Here is a 13,909-nt window from a genome sequence, read left to right as displayed (position 1 = left end):
AGCAATTTTTTTGCCTCAGCCACCCAAAGTGAAGATACTGAATTTTGATGACATGAACTTGCAAATCTCGTGTAACCATAGATCAGTCTCTTCATCTTTACATGAGACAATCACAGTATCTGCCTTATAGAGTTCTTATAAAGAAGATTTAAAGTAATCCACCTGAGGTGCTTAGCACCATGTCCTATAAATGTTAGCCATTAATATTAATAATTAGGTGATGGCTCTGTCACAGATTGTTGCAGCTTTTTGCATGAGCAGGGGGAAGAGACTTGATAATGAGTAAAGTTTCATCTATTTCTGAGATTCTATGGCCCTACTAGACCTTCCTGGCTTTAAGCCATTGGAAAGTTGACTAAGCCTGTCCTATCTCCAACTAAATCCTGCTTTTGAATACCTTCTTCTAAATCAAATTAATCAATTTCCCTAGTCTGAATGTGTTTTTCTTCTTTGTTTTAGGGAGCTCAGTCATTATTGAAAGGAATGAATCTAACCTACAGCAAGCATCTGCTATGCACCATGATTATTGCTCATGTTACTGCACCCAGCATCCTATGAGAGGATGTCATCATTGTATTTTACAGATGAGGAATAAAGGGACTCATTCAACATCCAAGACCCAGTGATTACAGAAGTTATTATATAAACCAGGACACTTTTAAGAGTAACAGGGAATGCCACTAATTATACTGGATCAATAGTTATAAATTGGGATTATCTTAGGTAACATGGGGCATATCATCATTCTCCCTGTGGATTAAGAGTTTCAGACCCCAAATTCTAACACGAGACACCTCTAACCCCCTGAGTTTAACAAAATTTAGGTTGAAAGGCTCTTCCATTTTATCATTTTATTATACAGGCCTGAGGACTACTGTCTCAGTAAAAGTGAAAATAAGGACACTAATAGGAGAACATGAAGACCTCAGGTGGATAAAGGATCAGGGCATCAGTAACCTCTGGAGGTGTTAAATACAGATGTTCCTCAATATACAATAGGATTATGCCCCAATAAACTCATTTCAAATTGAAAATATCATTAAGTCAGAAATACATTTAATGTATTTCACCTACCACATCTCATAGCTTAACCTGGCTTACCTTAAACATGCTCAGAACACTCACAGTAACCCAGAGTAGGACAAGATTATGTAACACAAAGTCTATTTTATAATGAGGTGTTGAATAGCTCATGTAATTTATTGAATACTGTATATTACCTCAAAATTGTGATGGTTTTCCATCATTGTAAAGTTGAAAAATTGGGGCTGGGTGTTGTGGCTCATGCCCATAATCCTAGCACTTTGGGAGGCCAAGGAGGGTGGATCATTTGAGGTTAGAAGTTTAAGAGCAGCCTGGCCAACATGGCAAAACCCCTTCTCTACTAAAAATACAAAAGTTAGCCAGGCATGGTGGTGCCTGCCTATAATCCCAGTTACTTGGGAGGCTGAGGCAGGAGAATCACTTGAACCCAGGAGGTGGAGATTGCAATGAGCTGAGATGGTACCATTGCACTCCAGCCTGGAAGAGAGAGGGAGACTCTACATTATTAAAAAAAAAAAAAAGTTGAAAAATTGATAGGGGATTATCTGTAGAGTGAAGGGGAATGTTATGGGTGGAATGTTTATATCCAACCCAACCTCCTATAGTGAAGCTCTAGTCTCCAATGTAATGGCATTGGGAGATGACGCTTTGGGAGGTAATTTGGCTTAGATTAGGTTATGAGGGTGGGGCCCTCATGATGGGATTGATACCCTTATTTTAAAAAGAAGAGACGGAGGATTGCTCTCTCTTCCTCTCTGCAAGAAGATGGCTGTCTACAAGCCAGGAAGCAGGCCCTCTCCAGAGATGGCATTTGCCAACACCTTGACCTTGAGATTCTCAGTCTCCAGAACAGTGAGAAAGAAATTTCTGTGGTTTAAACTGCCTAGTCTGTGATATTTTTGTTACCGCAGCCCAAAATGATGGAGACAGGGACAACATGAAGCATCATCTTGAATGGCTGGGCAGATTCTTAAAAGTGAGGGTGAGGTAACTGAAAAGCAATATAGACAGAAAGAGGGAATCCAGATGTAGGCTGATAAAAGCAATCACCTTCTTCTTCCTCCCAAATGCAAGGAATGTGAGGTTGACTAGAGAAGATTCCCTGGCTGATAAGTAGGTGGCCTTAGGAGCTTTTATAGGGTCAACTATGATCTCCAATGTGGGCAAGGAGTGGGCAGCTAAAGGTGAACCAGAGAATAAGGATGACTAAAGGCTTTTCCCCCTCCCAGCAGATGAACTAACTAAACAGTCAAATTAAAATTAAAAACTGATACCAAGAGAGGGACACACACACATACCCTATTCCCCAACTAAGCAATAAAGATTGAGATATTTAACACTGATAAATTGCATTGGTAAATTAAAGAATTAGAAAGGAGTAACTGGCTGTCATTTCATTTGAGTTTGACAATATATACTTTTAAAAACAATATTTATTGACAGTATGGGATGTACCAAGCACTGTTCTACATGCTTTGCATGGATTTATGGACTTAAACTATGCTGTGAGGCAGGTGCCGCTTTGTTCTTTGTTTTACAGATGAAGAAACTGGTGCACAGAGCGAATGATTGAAGTGCTGAGACCATTCATATGCAAAGCAGGCATATTAGTTTCCTACTGCTGCTGGAATAAATGACCACATGCATAGCACCTTAAAACAACACAGATTTATTCTGTTATAGTTCTGGAGGTCAGAAGTCTAAAATAAGTTAGCAGGGCTGGTTTCTTATGGAGGATCTAGGGTAGAATCTTTGTCCTTGTCTTTTCCAGATTCTTAGAGGCCACCTATATTCCTTGGCTTGTGGCTTTATCCTCCATCTTCAAAGTCAGCAGCATGGCCCTTCTAGTATCTCTCTTTCTTTCTCTCTCTCTCCCCCTCCCCGCCCTGCCCCCCCCCCCCCCGTTTCTCTCTCTCTCTCTCTGCTTCCATGATTACATTGCCTTTTTCTAACCCTGCCCCACTTGCCTCCCACTTATAAGGATCCCCGTGATTTCTTTGGACCTATCAGATACCCTAAGATGATTTTCTCATCTTGAGATAGTTAATTTAGTCATGCCTGCAAAGTTATTTTTATTATGTAAGTAACATATTTAGAGGCTCTGAGAATCAGGAGGTGGACATCTTTGGGAGGGCAGTATTCTGCCTTTCACAGAGAGTTCAAACCCAGGAAGCTTAACTGCAGAGCCTGCTGCCTTGAACCACTGCACCAGAGTGCCTGAAAACTTTAATAGTTTACCTTCAGCATGTGCTATGTGCCAACCACTTGCCTCCTGTTGGGTAGGTAATATTGAAAAAACAACTGTGATTCTGCCCTCATGTGGAAAACTGGCAAAAAAAATATATAACCACTGATAAAAATTGTGTTAAGTCCTTCAAAGCAAAAACCAACATGCTAGGGAAAAGAATAGTGGAGACAGGGAAGAGAAGAAATAACAAACTGAAAGTCAGGGGAGCCTTCTCCAAGCAAAGACACAGAGTGTGAAAATGTTTACATAGTGGTGTTCATATAAATAATATTCAAAAGAAAAAATTTTAAAAAAATGTGTTAACAGTAGTTACATTAAGAGATTACATCATGAGTAATTACACTTTGTGTTTTTTCTCTGTATTTTCCAAATTTTCTGAAGTAATGAGATATCACCTTAAAATTTATAAAATTGAAAGGAATTTTATAAATGAGATGAGGTGTGTGCTGCCTTTTAAGACGGATTCTTTAGAAAATTTTCTTAATCAGCTGTGACGATGGATACTGGACCTATTTCTAAAGTTTACTCTAGAAAGTAATATCTCTTACTCAAATGCATTCACGCTTCTTTAAGACCAGTGCTTCCTTTGATTGATCATTCCTCTTTTTACTCAACATCATGCTGTCATGGGAGAAGGTGTGAGATCAACCCTCTAAAATACAACATTTTGTTGTTAAAACATTTGACATGTTTTAAACATTTATCTCTTTGGGGTTATGCTATTTTTAATTTCAAATTTGCTTGTATTTAGGGGAGGAAAAGGACATTGTCAATACTGCAACTCAATGTCAGTCACTTCTATTGCTCTAAGAAACCCAATCCCATCTATTTTTAGAACAATTGACTCTAGAAAAAAAGAAAGATACGGGCTTTTTCATCAATATTTGATCTGATAGATGTGTCCAAATGCTGGTCAGCTTTCCACTGAATGTTACCATGGGCAACAGTTTTAAGAACTTTACATGAATAAAAGAGAACAGGAAAAAGAAACACTGTATAATCACTTATTGCTATGACCATGTCCATTTTATTCATGGAGCTGCTTGAATTTAGATTTTAACATTTTCTTGAGTTATTTCTCTGAGCCCTTTTCTATTCTCTCTGGAATACTCAACTGCATACCTAATTAGCTTCTCTTCTCATTCCTCGTTATTTCATTTCAATCTTTTAATCCACTGCTGCCAGAGTGCATTTGCCAAAATGATGCTCTGATATAGGCTTTGTGTCCCCACCCGAATGTCATTTTCAATTACAATCCCCATAATCTCCACATGTCAAGGAAGAGACCAGGTGGAGGTATTTGGATCACAGGGGCGGTTCCCCTGTGCCGTTCTCACGATAGTGAGTTCTCACGAGATCTGATGGTTATATAAGGGGCTCTTCCCCCTTTGCTAGGCACTTCTCCTTCCTGCCACCTTGTGAAGGTGTCATGCTTCCTCTTCACCTTCCACTATGATTGGGTGTTTCCTGAGGCCTCCCCACGCATGCTGAACTGTGAGTCAACTAAACCTCTTTCCTTTATAAATTACTCGGTCTCAGGCAGTTCTTTATAGCAGTATGAAAATGGAATGATACATCCTCTCACCTCATTCCTCCCTGCTACAACTACTTACCTAGCTTTAGGCTAGGACACATGAGGTTAGTAGTTTGAGTAAGAAATAGCCTCTGTCCTCAAAAAAAACCGGGGAGTTTTCATTCAATCTAGTGGGTAAAAGAAACATTTAAACAGTGAGCTCTAATCTAGGACTGGGCAACATCAGTAACCAATGGAGGTCTAAGGAGCAGGTGTTAAGAGCACAGAGGAATGAATGATTAATTATTTAAAAGCCCAATCTGTAGCTAATTTAAATACCTTGGAGGCTTGGAGGGCCCTTTATTGCTGGTTCCAACCTATTTTTCTAGATTTAGCCCATTGTTTGCCTTCATAAACTTTCAATACTACCTTGGTTTTTCCAGAAGCTCTTAAAGACGTTTCTTCATTAAGGCTTTTAAAAAAAAAAGTCAAATTTAAGAAAATTAAAATCAAACTGGTTTATATAACAATAAGGATACATTAACTTATACAGCTGAAATGTTTAAAAGCATTTCTAAACTTTTGGAAACTAAAAGTGAAGCTTCAGGTGAGGCTTAATTCAGCAGCTAAAATAATGTCACCTGATTCCTTTTTCCCCCTCTTCTTTGATTCTGGTTTTCAGCTTGAGACCATCTGGAAATTCTAGGCTCAGCCTCAAGTACTGCAAAAAACTTTAGTTTTGAACTTAAATTCCTCCTATCAATGGTAAAAAAAAAAAAAAAAAAAAAAAAAAAACGATGACCTCTGTTCCTTAGGTATCTAATAGAATTCCTGAACCTCATTCTCATTGCCCCGAATTTAGCCATAGGCTCATCCCTGAATCAGTTATTATCACTGAAGCATTGTATCAATTGTCTCAACCAAATCTGTGCCCATGGTTAGATTTGGTGGTATGTATCACATAGTCACATAGTCACTGTATTAGCCACATAGCGAAAATGGAGTATTACCTAAAGAGAGAACCTGGTACCATTTTATCAAAAGAAGATGGAATAAACTGGATAAAGTAAATAAATTAGAACAGAATAATAATAATATAGAATACGTGAATGGGCAACCAAAGAAATAATAACTTCTTTGTGTTTCATTACTCTTGGACACTATTTTTTCATAACATCTCCTTTTGCAGTTGAAGAAATCCCCAATTAAAATATTGTTAAAATTCAGAAAATCTGTATTATATATCATGTTTTCCTAACAAAACCTGGCATGGTATTTTATACAGAAGAACTCAGTAAGTTTTTAATCATTTCTTTTTTCTGGAAATTTTCACTCCACTGCCATTCTATTTTTTTTCTTAAAAATGATGACTTTTATCTCTAATTTTAAAACCAAAGTTTTCCCTTTAGTGCTCATAATTTTCAAAGTGTGAAGCATTTGTTAACTCCACTAAACATCTTCCTGCTGTTTTTTCCATGTTGTGGGACTTTTCTGTCTCTTCTCCCATTTCTCTGAGATCTCCTTATACTTATAATTTTATCATGTCCCCATCCTTCTCTCAACCAGTTGCAAATGAACGTAGGTTAACTAGAGAATGTATAATTGGCAAGGACTGGTAAGCTTTAACCATTAGTGAATGGTGAAGGCTATTTGTTCTCTTACTTTGCTCTTGGGTTTTATATGACATAAAACCTGGATAATTCAGTAAGTCATATAATTAACCAAGTCTTCTTCTCTTTATGTTATAAAGCAAGCAAATCTCAGACCAAATAAATCCACCCACTATTTAGCAAACACAGACACCCAAACAAATTTGCATATTGAGTCATTCTTTCTATGAGATCAGTGGGGTCTCTAGTCTCTGTCGTTTGCTTTCTGAGGAGCACCTTGCAGGAACGGTTTACCCCTGTGGTGGACAGGATGTGTTCCAACAGCAGGCTCAGCTTACCTTTCAGGTAACTCAGTTTCAGAGATCTTCCATACGTGGACCCACTGGACTCCCAGCCACAGAGCTTGTTTCCAGGCTGCTGGGCTTGCTGGGCTTGCTGGGTTGCATGTTTTGTTCGTGAAAGCGGTAGTTGCCTTTGTGGTCTTTTAAGCCAATTACGGTTTTGAAAACCAATGAATTTTATCAATTTATAATTCAATTTATCAATATTGTAAACTGATTAAATTTATCAATGTATAATATTTCTAGAAGTCCTAAAAATATTGTCAAGCTTTGCAATAACCATCTCTGGAATTTGAACTCCCCATTTGGGTACATCGAACACCTACGTGCTTTAGGGTAGAGACTAGAGTTAATACTCCCACACATATATATGACACTGCTTTTACTAAGATATTCTGAGATCAGTTTTAAAAAAAAATTATCCAAAACCCTAGGTTAGGTTTCCTTCAAGGTTCACAGTGAGGGAAACGTGGAATGAGCCCACAGCTTTGTATCTCAAATTCTAGATGAATCTGTGGGCCTTGAGATGTCTGTGAATCCTCTATACGTATATGACAAATTGCAGTATGTGTGCCTTTTTCTGAGCAGATAGTTCATAGATTTCATCATGATCTTAGCAGTATCAATAGTCTATTAATGATAAGAAATGTGTGTTTTACATTATGGATATAAAAACTGAGACCCATTTATTGGTATAGTCATTCATTCATATGAAATGTGTGCATTGAATGCCTTCTATATGCCAAGCTTTATCTAGAATCTATAAACACAGTGAAGAAACTGTCAAATTTCTTATAATAATGAAATGAAGACTATTGATTAAAAAAATATAAATGTAGGTATATATGACACACATAATTTCAGGTACCATAAAAAGCACACCAAATATAAATAAATAAAACTATACAGGCTGAGTGCAGTGGCTCACACCTGTGATCCCAGCACTTTGGGGGACTGAGGCCGGTGGATCACCTGAGGTCAGGAGTTTGAGACCAGCCTGGCCAACATGGTGAAACCCTGACTCTATTAAAAATACAAAATTAGCCAGTCGTGGTGGTGGGTGCCTGTAATCCCAGCTACTCAGGAGGCTGAGGCAGGAGAATCACTTGAATCAAGGAGGCAGAGGTTGCAGGGAGCCGAGATCATACCATTGCACTCCATCCTGGGTAACAAGAGTAAAACTCTGTCCCTGCCTCCACCACCCAGAAAACTAAAACTATACAGAGGGATAGTGACCAAAAGCTACCTTGGATACAATGAGTAATAATTTGGTGACCAGTATTGCACAGTTCTGGATCATTTCAAAACCTATATAGTTAACCCTGTCTTTTTCTCTCATGGGCTGTACTAAGTCACACATATTTCTAACAACCTGCTGAACATCATTAGGTGTACACCACATTGGCTCCTATAAATCAAAGTTTCCCCAAATAGGGTTGTCATTTTCCTCCAATTAATTCCTTTCATGCCTTCGACCCAGCCCCAAACTAAGGCTGTTTTTACTGTTCTTTGCCCTGTATTTAATTTAGTCCACCACCATATCTCACTTATCCACCTAAGCTCAATTCCCCAAAACTTATCTTTTAATGTTCCTTCCCTGCTGCAGCTCATACTCAATCACTTTCCAAGTCTAGGTCAATAACCTCTCACTTCCAAAGGTGCATTTTAAATGTTCACTTTATAAGTTGGTTTCTATAGGTTACTGACCTGCTATAATAACACCATTGTTGTTTCATAATTGTTTCTCAAATCAAGGTCAAATGCCTTCTGACCTTGAAAATTCTTCTTTTGTGCTCCCAACTTGCCTTTGCCCATGTCTCCTCCAAACACCAATCCCTCACCAAAAGGGACCATGTAGACTTCTTTGAGATTGTTGTATATAGTCTTGCTTTTGTGTCTTTGATTATAATAATGTGCAATAAATAGTAGCAACTCTTATAATTATTATTGAGTACTTATTACAGGACTGACACAGAGATAAGCACTTTCTCAATATTACCAGCAGGTCAAGTAATACAGTGCTAAGAGCTCAGGCTTTGAATGCTAGCTCTGCAGTTTATTTAGCGGTGAGATTTGAGCAAGTTACTTAAATCCTTTACCTCAGTTTCCTCATATATTGAATGAGATACAATAGCATCTACTTCACAGCTTGTAATGAAAAGTGATAAAAATAATGCAGCTTCCCTCACTGCCAGTTGCACAGTAGTCATTCGGTGAACAATTGATTATAATTGAAATTCGCAGTAGGTATTCAAAGGACAGTAGGTATTACTAATTTTTCAGTATGAAGTTTATCAGAAGTACAGATACTGTATATTATGTTAGATGTTCATATCTCCCTTTTACTACGTCTTTGGGAAATCTTTGCCACTGTCTTGCAAACTTCTTCATGAAGCCTTTATGGATTTTTCTCTCTTAAATGTCAATTTTCTTGGTTTATGCAGGGTTTAGGACAGCCTTTCTGTAATGGGGCCACTTGGATACGTGTCTTATCTTCCTCCACTCGATAGTATGGTTACTCCTTTGGGAAACCGTATGCTAGTTTAACAAGAAGCAAGATTTGGGTAAAAGGATCCCTTTTCTGGTTCTTCCCCTTCTCAGCTGTTTGGCATTGAACAAATTATTTAACTAGTCTGATTATCAGTTTTCTAATCTCTGAAATAGAAACGATAACACCTTCCTCCCAGTGTGTGTTCACAGGAATTAAATAATCTGGCCTAGGATAAATATTTGCATAGTGTCTATTATGTAGACAAGGTCGAACTCAAAATAAGTTCCCAAGATGACACATTTACTCAGCCTCATGTCATTAACAGCAATTAACACACTTAGTGTTTAGGAAATATTGAATTAAACTACATTTTAAAAATTATATCTAGTGAAAGCAAATGGCAATGTACACAGGACATATTAGAATATAAAGGTACTAGCTGCTCAGGTGCTTGCTATTAAGCTATCTTTTTAAATACATAATTTAATAATAGCACATCCAAAATATCCATGGAGTTATCTCTCACAGCAAACAAACCAATAATCTGAAAACATAATCCTTGTAAAAACCTGCACTGATGCAAAGTAATTTCTCAGCCGGCCTTTGCATTCATTGAACTGTGAAAATATCATGGGCTGGGTGTGGTGGGTCACACCTGTAATCCCAACATTTTGGGAGGCTGAGGCTGGAGGATTGCTTGATTCCAGGAGCTCAAGACCAGCCTGGGCAACATAGCAAGACTCCATGTCTAAAAAAAGAAAAAATAGGAGTATGGTAGCACATTCCTGTGGTCCCTGCTACTTGGGAGGCTGAGGTAGGAGGACTGCTTGAACTGGGAGGTTGAGGCTGCAGTGAGCCATGATGGACCCACTATTCTCCAGCCTGGGGGACAAAGCAAGACCCTGTCTCCAAATAAACAAACAAAAACCAAAAATATCTTGATCATAGACCTTAACCTTGAAATTTAATTACTAGCTTACCTTTTTGTATTTCTTACTAAAATGTGATTCCTCAAGGAAAGGTCCCCTTTTTATTCTGATTTTTATCCCTTGTCCCTGACCTAGCACCTAATTTGTAGAATGTGCCAGGCCACAGACCTTGATCTGTTGCTTAACAGCAGAAGAGAGAAAACATCACAGTGAAATGGTGTAATGTGCCCAGCATGCACAGAGTTCCAGTTGAAGCTTCCAACCTCATCACATGTGGAAGATGTGGAAAGACTTCTTAGAAAGTGATGTTTGCATGGAGTTTCAAAGGATAAAGCAGAAGAAAGTGTTACTAAGAAAAGAACACGCATTTGCTTGAACTGATGAATATGTCTTTTAGTTAAATCTCAAAGAAATGTAGATTGTAACACTGGCTATTGAGCTTACCATGAAAAGGTTCATATTATCATTCCAACAAAGATCTATCATTTTCTAATTGAAGTGTCTTCATTAACTGAAAAAAAAAGTACACCAAGGGACTGAAGGTACCTCCTAAGCCATGCTTATAAATCAGATCCTTTTAAACTACTCCAAGCTGTTCAGTTGTTTCAAAAAATGTGGTCTCCCTGAAGACCTCCAAAAACATGTCAGAGTGAAGATAATATATTGTGTTATGACTCCAATTAATTTATGAATGTGAGTAATTAGATAAACTGGCTATCAATATGTACCTATAGGATTAAGCGCTATTACGATTCAGTAGATAAGGGCTACTAGTGAACACTGCATGTTTGATATCAGTACTCATTCTTCTTCCTGATTTTTGGGTGTTTGTGCTCTTGAAACTCATAATGAAAAATTGTAAAATAAATACTGTGAATCTCTACTAAAAGTCTGCCCAGTGCATTTGCTAAAATTACCTGTGAAGCCCAGGAAAGGATAGAAAGAAATTACCACCTGTATGTCTTTCCCTGGAATTATGCATGGTATGTTAAACAGGCTGATGACAAGTGAGAAAACATGAAATAAGAAAGAAGTATAAACATGTGTAGGTTTTTATGTTTTAAGATAAATTTCATATATAACTCTCTGTATTAAGAGATTTACCATATAGTCAAGTTTTAAAATCAGCATAAATAAGATTGTATTCAAGGGTATGAATTTTTGTCTCAGCTTTAAGATATAGGGATAAAATTCTTTCTGACAAAGATGAAAAGATAAGCTACATCCATGCAACATAGTTAATCAAATAGTGGAAACACATCACCAACATTCATCATTTAACAGTAAATTATGAAAAACCTTTATTCCAGGTAGTGAAAATAAGAAATTGCATCAGGCAGAATTCTTGTCCATAAGGAAGTCAGCCTAATGAAAGAGAGAACAGTAAAGGAATCATTTATAACATAAAGGACACAACAAAAGAAACATGTGTCAGCTCAGAGTTAGATGAGAGGAGACAGGGATATAGAGGTGGCTTTCCTGAAGGAGATGCCATCTGAGTTACGGTTTGTGATTTTTTTTTTTTTTTTTTTTGAGATGAAGTCTCACTACGTCACCCAGTGCATTGGCCCAATCTTGGCTCATTGCAACCTCTACCTCCCGGGTTCAAGCAATTCTCCTGCCTCAGCCTCCCAAGTAGATGGGACTACAGGCACTTGCCACCATGCCAGGCTAATTTTTTTGGGGGTGTGTGTTTTTAGTAGAGACAAGCTTTCACCATTTTGGTCAGGCTTGTCTCAAACTCCTGACTTTGTGATCTGCCCGCCTCCACCTCCCAAAGTGCTGGCATTACAGTTGTGAGACACCGCGCCCTGCTGGTTTGTGCTTTTTCATGGCTCACACATATGTACTGTTTGATACATAACATATATATGTATGGTTCCAGATCTAAGAAGAGAATAACTTAGTTGTTAAAATTCCTGGTATACTAACATAAAATAAACACTGCTGGCCAAACACAGTGCTAACTGGTTTCCATATTCTCTCTTCATGACTGTCTCAAAAGGTAGACATCAGTAGTCTCATTTTACAACTGGAAAAGGAAAGGATATATCATAAGAAGAGGATATATCAGTTGCACCCAATCATTTATTGTAGGGTCAGAATTCAAATCCAGGTCTTTGTAAATGTAGTGCCTGGGCTGTATGATACTCTGTGCAGACACTGGACATTCCAGGAGACAAAAGAATAATGGAAGGTGGAAAAGTCAAGTATTTTTTGGAGGCATGAATCTAGGACTCACTCCATCCTGGGAGATGGATGAAAGAATGAAAAGCAGGTTGTAATGTGATGGTAGAATGTTGTGTGTGGAGAGAGGAGCAGAGCAAAAACTTGGTTTGCCCATACATGGGCCAACCATTTCTGTGTTTCTTTAATGGATGGTTTAAAAATAGTGCTTTGGGCCGGGAACAGTGGCTCATGCCTGTAATCCCAGCACTTTGGGAGCCCAAGGTGGGTGGATCACCTGAGGTCAGGAGTTCGAGACCAGCCTGGACAACATGAGGAAACCCTGTTTCTACTAAAAATACAAAAAATATCCAGATGTGGTGGTGCGTGTCTGTAATCCCAGCTACTCAGGAGGCTGAGGCAGGAGAATTGCCCAAACCCAGGAGGCGGAGGTTGTGGTGAGTCGAGATTGCGCCATTGCACTCCAGCCTGGGTAACAAGAGTGAAACTTCATCTCAAAAAAAAAAAAGAAGAAGAAGAAAGAAAGAAATAGTGCTGATTCTTCTGGACTTTGGTTGGATTGGATGGAATTTCACCAGGTTTTGAGAAGTGCCTCAACTTTGCCTCATATGTTCTAAAATATGTGATGATATCTCCCGTGGCTGACACAGCTGAGAAACAGCATGATCTGGTTCTGACCTTGATAAGAGCTACAAATCCCTGCAAGTTTAGTTGACTTTAGTTACTATTTCTCTCCTTATGCCTGTGTTCTTCTCCAATGAAATTTTAATAACCCGTATATGCTGTATATTTATGTGTTATTTGCATATCTATGACTTATACATAGTAAGAGAAAGATTTTTAGACATTACAGTGGTCTGAATATGTTCCCCCAAAATGTACATGTTGAAATCCTGACCCAAGGTGATGCTATTCAGCAGTCGAGACTTTGGGAGATGATTAGGTCATGAGGATGGAGTCCTCATGAATGGAAATAGTGATTTTATAAAATAGTCCTTTTTAAAGAGACCCTCAGCCCTTCGATTATGTGAGGATATGGCAAGAAGGTGCTGTCTGTGAGAAAATGGGCCCTCACCGGATGCCATATCTGCCAGTGCCTTTATCTTGGACTTCCTAGCTTCTAATACTCCGAGAAATATATTCCTGTTGTTTAGAAGTTACCTAGTTTATGATATTCATAGTAGCAACCCAAACATATGAAGACAACCATGAAACAACTTTTACCCTTTGGGGACTGAGGTAGCCCTCTTGGTAATGAATGGCTTATGCTGCACCTTGTTCCCTGTTTTGCATCCTAATGTCATAAGACAAAGGGAGACTTTGGAAACAATTTGAATCAAACAAGGTTCCAAGAGAAATTATCTGATCTTTCTGAGTGCAAATCTGTGAAAAGTGGTAATAATAATACAGATCTAGGAAACTGTTATTAACGGATTAAGACAACTTGGAAGCAAAGACATGATAGTGACTTAGAAAATATTAGTTCCTTTACCCTATTCCCATAGTGCAGTTTCTTTCAAACTCAGCCTTCGGACTGCATTTTTCA

At 38.3% G+C, this 13,909-nt stretch overlaps 1 protein-coding gene across 4 annotated transcripts in view; it reads left to right on the top strand.

The window, feature by feature from the left end:
- KCNIP4 (potassium voltage-gated channel interacting protein 4) overlaps positions 1-13,909 on the top strand; it is a 1,196,254-nt gene that overhangs the window by 717,054 nt on the left and 465,291 nt on the right. The window lies entirely within an intron of this gene.

Source organism: Aotus nancymaae, unplaced genomic scaffold (genome assembly GCF_030222135.1).
Source record: "Aotus nancymaae isolate 86718 unplaced genomic scaffold, 86718_ANA_hifiasm-v0.15.2.pri h1tg000006l, whole genome shotgun sequence".
In the NCBI taxonomy this organism is placed as follows: domain Eukaryota; kingdom Metazoa; phylum Chordata; class Mammalia; order Primates; family Aotidae; genus Aotus; species Aotus nancymaae.
This window is presented reverse-complemented; position numbering and strand designations above follow the sequence as displayed.